The sequence below is a fragment of the Vicia villosa genome, linkage group LG4 (genome assembly GCF_029867415.1).
Source record: "Vicia villosa cultivar HV-30 ecotype Madison, WI linkage group LG4, Vvil1.0, whole genome shotgun sequence".
Lineage (NCBI taxonomy): Eukaryota > Viridiplantae > Streptophyta > Magnoliopsida > Fabales > Fabaceae > Vicia > Vicia villosa.
This window is the reverse complement of record NC_081183.1, coordinates 148508623-148515018: the sequence shown is the minus strand read 5'-3', so window position 1 is coordinate 148515018 and position 6396 is coordinate 148508623.

The following is a 6396-nucleotide window of genomic DNA, read 5'->3' as shown; positions in this document are numbered from 1 at the left end:
TAATATCAATTTAGTGTCTCTCAACCAGTTTTTTGGTTTGTGGACTTATATTACCTTGAAATAAGGTAATGTCTTCTTTAAGAAATCGGGTATTCTGATTAGGTATTCTAATTAGGTATTCTATTATGATGATAGCTATTTATTATCTTGACAGAATTCCTTATAGAAACGAAGAAGCATTTGTTTAGCTTAATTAAGTCATGGATAAGACATGGATGAGATCAAACCGATTGTCGAAAGAGTACGAGAAAGGGGTATGGGAATTCGTTGAGTTTGCGGTTAAGCACTCCGAAGACCCGCTTCGAATGCCGTGTCCTTGCTTGGGTTGCTGTTATGGGGATAAGGTTGACGGGAAACAGTTGGGATCCCATTTACTACGGTTTGGAATTGATAGAAGTTATACATGTTGGACAATGCATGGTGAGAAAAGTAACGGGAATGCTGGGTCGAGTTGTAATAGGAAGTATGCTTCAAACGACGATTGCACAGACACATACGATTGCGATCGAGTCGAGGAGATTGCAGAAGCGCTTGAAGAAGATCTTGCGGATTGTCCCAAAATGTTTGAGAGGTTGGTAAGCGATGCAGAGAAACCGTTGTATGATGGTTGTTCAAAATTCACAAGATTGTCTGCGGTGTTAAAGTTGTACAACTTAAAGGCGGACAATGGATGGTCGGATAAAAGTTTCACAGAGTTATTATCCCTTATGAAAGATATGCTACCAGAGGATAATGTTCTTCCCAATCGAACGTATGAAGCCAAAAAGATGTTGTCCTCTATTGGCATGAGCTATGATAAGATACATGCATGTCCAAACGATTGCGTTTTGTTTCGAAACGAGTATGCAGCGTTGAATGAGTGTCCTAAATGTGGTGCCCCTCGATATAAGAAAAAGTTGTCTCCTGCTAAAGTCTTATGGTATTTTCCTATAATTCCGAGATTTAGACGCATGTATCGTAGTGAGACCGATTCAAGACACTTGACTTGGCATGCAGATGAAAGAATTATTGATGGAAAGTTGCGACATCCGGCAGACTCACCACAATGGATGAAAGTTGATACTGATTATCCTGAATTTGCAAAAGAAGCAAGAAACCTTCGGTTGTCATTGTCTACTGATGGAATGAACCCGCATGGTATTCAAAGTATCTCGCATAGCACATGGCCTGTGATTCTTATGATCTATAACCTACCTCCGTGGCTATGTATGAAGCGTAAGTACATGATGTTATCAATGCTAATTTCTGGGCCTAAACAACCAGGGAATGACATAGACGTATACTTGGCACCGTTAACCGAAGATTTAAAGTTTTTGTGGGACAACGGTGTGGAGGTTTACGATGGGTATAGGAAGGAAAGTTTCAACTTGAGGGCGATGTTGTTTGGAACAATTAATGATTTTCCAGCATACGGAAATCTATCCGGGTACAGCAATAAAGGTCAAAAGGCGTGTCCCGTTTGTGAAGATGAAACCGATACGACACGATTGGATCTTTGTCAGAAGAATGTCTTTCTCGGTCATCGTAGATTCTTAAATTCTAATCATCACTACCGTGGGTGGAGAAAAGCATTCAACGGAAAGGCCGAACATGGTATAGCCCCGCCTTTTTTGTCAGGTGATCAAATTTTTGAAAAGGTGAAAGATGTGAGCACTCAGTTTGGCAAGCCTTTTGCACATTCACTTGTCAAGGGTGGGTGGAAGAAGAAGTCCATTTTTTTTGAACTTCCATATTGGAAGTCGTTGTACGTAAGACATTTCCTGGATGTTATGCATATTGAAAAAAATGTATTTGACAGCGTTATAGGTACGTTACTCAATATACCAGGAAAGTCTAAGGATGGCGTTAACATAAGGAATGACATGGCAAACATGGGGATGAGAACTGAATTGAGACCCGTGACGAAAGGAAGACGAACATATCTGCCACCTGCTGTTTACACTCTATCTAGAAAGGAGAAGAAAACATTGTGTAAGTTCCTCAGTGAAGTTAAAGTTCCAGAAGGCTACTCTTCAGATATTAGAAGACTTGTGTCCATGAAAGACCTCAAGTTAAAGAGTTTGAAGACGCATGATTGTCATGTTATAATGGAACATTTTTTACCAATAGGTATACGTTCTATTCTGCCAGAAAAAGTAAGAAGCGCAATAACTAAGCTGTGTTTCTTCTTCAGGTCAATTTGCAGTAAGGTGGTCGATCCCGCGATCTTACCAACATTGCAAAAAGAGATAGTTGTTACTTTATGTGATCTTGAAATGTATTTTCCTCCCTCGTTTTTTGACATAATGGTTCATCTAGTCGTTCATCTTGTGAAAGAGACACAATTGTGCGGACCAGCTTATATGAGATGGATGTACCCTGCTGAACGTTATATGAAAATATTAAAAGGGTACGTGAAAAACAGAAGTCGACCGGAGGGTTGTATTGCCGAACGATACGTTGTTGAAGAAGCGGTTGAGTTTTGTACTGAATATCTGTCAAATGTTCAATCAATTGGACTCCCCAAATCTCATATTGTCGAAAAAAAAGAAGGAAAAACGCTAATTGGAAATAAAGTTGTGACAGTATCAATGGTCGAACGGGATCAAGCGCACTTGTATGTTCTGCACAATGAGATTGAGGTTGAGCCGTATGTTGAAATGCACAAGGTTGTTCTCCGAGATTTAAATCCAAATAGAAATGAGAACTGGATAGTACGAGAGCACAATCGAAGTTTCGTACCGTGGTTTAGGGATCATATTTATTCAAAGTATCGTTCAGATCCTGCTTCAGTAACAGAAAGGTTGAGATGTTTAGCCTATGGTCCAACTGTAATTGTGCTTTCTTATAGCGCATACGCTATTAATGGATACACATTTTATACCAAAGAACAGGATGATAAAAGTACTATGCAAAATAGTGGTGTTACCTTGGTAGCTGAAGCAATGCACATATCAAGTGCAAATGACTTAAATCCGAAATTTGCAAATTTGTCATATTTTGGGGTTATCGAGCGCATTTTGGTGTTTGATTACGCGAAGTTTCAGATTCCTGTATTTGGTTGCAAGTGGGTTGAAAATAATAGTGGCATACGAATGGATAAGTCAGGATTTTTGCAAGTGGATCTCAATAGGGTAGGATACTGTTAGGAGTAAATTAATGGTAAATTCATGTGTTAATATAAGTGATTTCTTCTCTAAACTAATGCAAAGTATGATAGATCCATAGGTTTTTAGTAAGAATTGAACTGAACAAGTTTAGTTCGTGCGTAAAGCAAATCGAATCACTTGTGGGTGTTATTGTTGCAGGTTTAGAGCTGAATTGAAGCTTGAGAAGAACATGAGGAGGAAAGAGAGCTGGAAGTCCCAAAGGCAGAAGAAAAAGATGAATTTTGCAAAGGGCGCGCCGCGAGACTTTCTAGAGCGCGCCGCGAAAATATCTCTGTTTTGAAGCGCGCCGCGCCAGTCCGATGCCGCGCCGCGGCCTCGGCGTTAAAAGCCCAAAACTTCTATTTAAAAGCCCTAGCTTCCAAGAGAAAAAAGAACTTTGTGAAGAGCGAAATTAGGAGAGCAATCTGAAGGTGCAGCCACAATCATCAATTGAAGACCAATTCTCTATCAAGAGAAGACATTCCTTTGATGAAGATGAATTCTTCCATTAATCTTTGTGTGTTCTTCATGTCTATGGAGAGCTAAACCCCTTTTGTTGAATCTAAGGTAGTAGTTAACCTATGAATATACAATACCATTAATTAATTCCTGTGAACAATTGTTTGAATTCATTATCAATAAGTAATCTTGTTTTTACTCTTAAATTATCGTTGAATCTTTGATCGAAAGAAAGGATTTAACTTTTGCCCTAGGTTACTATATTGATTCAATACCAATTTGCAGAGATGGAATTGGGATTGAGTTTTCATAATTATCATTCTTAATTACTGTTATCGTTATTGATATTTGGAGAGATCGAATCTCGTACCGGTAAAGGTTTTCTAATTTGATTTGCAGACATGGAATCTTATTTGAGGATAAGTGAAGATAATGATTCAAAAGAGTGTTCAATTGTGAATTAATTGATAATTGTATAGGAATAGGTTGATGAACCCTAAGATTCAACATCTTTATCTATAATCGTTAACAACAGTTCATTACTCGCTTTTAATTTATTGTTTACTTTTGATATTATTAGAATCATAAAACAAACCAACTCAATTTTCCTAACTCAAAATAAACAACTATAGAACGGCAGTGATATTAACCAATCCCTGTGGATACGATATATTACCGAAAATATTTACCCAAAAATACTTTCAACAGGTACAAAGATGAGCCTTTCATTTTAGCCTCTCAAGCTAAACAAGTGTTCTATGTCAATGATCCGACAAGTACGAAATGGTCTATAGTGCTTTTATCTAACAAAATAGTAGATGAAAACATTGAAGATCAAGGTGATATTGGTGTTGGCATTGAATCTTGTACAAGAAACGATCAAAATGAGAATGAATCTTGTACTAGAAATGATCATAATGAGGGTATTTGGATCAATCCAACCGTCCGCGTTGTTAAGAGACGCGTAGAACACAATCCTACCAAGAAAAGAAAGAGACGTTAGTGATAAAGGTAATAGTATACATATTCCGACTAATTTGTTTTATTCAATTTGTACCGATTGTTTTAATCAATAGTATAGTACTTATTCAATTTTGGTGCATATTCTCGTTTTGTACATAACTTTTGAACCATGTATCCGTTTGTCGACTTCTTTACATGTAACTATACTATTTTGACGATTCCGGAGCTGCTCATGCACTTATATGTTCATTTCGGGACTGTTTTTTTTATCGGTTTTGCTTCTGCCCGTAATCAAAAGTCGGGCTTAGGGTCTGAATTTCGGAAAACCGACTTTATTTTTGAGTCCGTGGGGACGTTTTACCATAGCCATGTAAATTTCGTTCAATTCCGACAACTTTATTTTTTGACGCTTATTTTGATTTGTACCGATTTCGTTTCCGATTTACTTGTACATGCATGGTTTGACTTCCATTTTACTTGTATAGATTGTTAGCTTATTAATAGTGTACTAATGTGCTTTAGTTTGTTTGATACAGGTTAAATGGCTCCGGATAGAGATGCTCCACCTGAAAACTCACAAGAAAGAGATGCTCAAGAAAGAGATGCCACGGATACAAATGCTCCACCTGATACTGAAGCAAAAGAAGTTGCACGAGGCATCACTATCATGAAGGGAATCGTTCGACATAGAGACCAAGGATTAGTATACCGATTGGAATGGAATTCTGATAAACAAGCAATTGGTCCTAATTCTGCAAAGTTGACAAGTTATATTGGTACACTTGTTCGTATGCATATTCCGGTCTCCGTAGCTAAATGGAATCTGAAAAGCGAAGACTTGGATGCGAAAAAAAAAGAGATTTGGGACGAGCTTCAGGTATATATCATATATGGTTAATTGTTGTTATTATCTTGACGATAAATTGTTTAAATTACTTATACTAACACACTATGAGTATGTTTTTTTGCAGAGGACTTTTGAGATACCAGATGATCGTAGACGCTACATACTTGGTTTGGCCGACAAAAGATATAGAGGGTGGAAAGCTTTTTTGACAAACACTTATCTTAAGGATAAAGATGGAAAATTTCTTGAAGAGGCACCGGGACGGCCAAAAAAGTATGAGATCTTCATTGGTGAAGAAGATTGGGCTAAGTTTGTAGAGCAAAGAGATGAAGATTTTCGGAAAAGGAGTGCCAAGAATAGTGCGAGAGCATCCAAACCCGCATATCCATACAAAAAAGGGCGTTTGGGATATGCACGCTTGGAGGATAAAATTGTAAGTAAATAGAAATGCGTTTTAATTAATTGTCTAAATGTGTTTTATTTGACGATTTTATCATTTGTGTCAATGCATAGTTAGAGGAGACTAAAAGTGAGGAAACCTCACTTCCTGAACATGTGTTGTGGAGGGAAGCTCGTGTGGGCAAGGATCATGCTGTCGATCCCGAAGTTCAGAGAGTTTTTACTGAATGTGTAAGTATAATACTGTGTCTTTAATTAAATCAAATGTTTTTTAATATATAAATGATTTTTAATGTAAATGAATTACAGGAGACCTTGTCGCAATCGGCATCCACCGGTGAGGGGAGCGTACTTAGTAGAGCACTAGATGCTCCTGAGTATCCCGGTCGGGTGAGGGGTAAGGGTCATGGTGTGACTCCAACCTCTTTTTACAAGAGTCCTAGGAGAAGAAATCCTTCAAATGAAGAAGTGTTGCAAAAGTTGGCGGAATTGCAAGCACAAGTCTCTGAATTGCAAAGAGATAAAGAGGCGTATATGAGAGAAAAGTGCAACACTTCATCGGTGAAAGAAACTAGTGATAAGGCTAGTATCAACTATCAA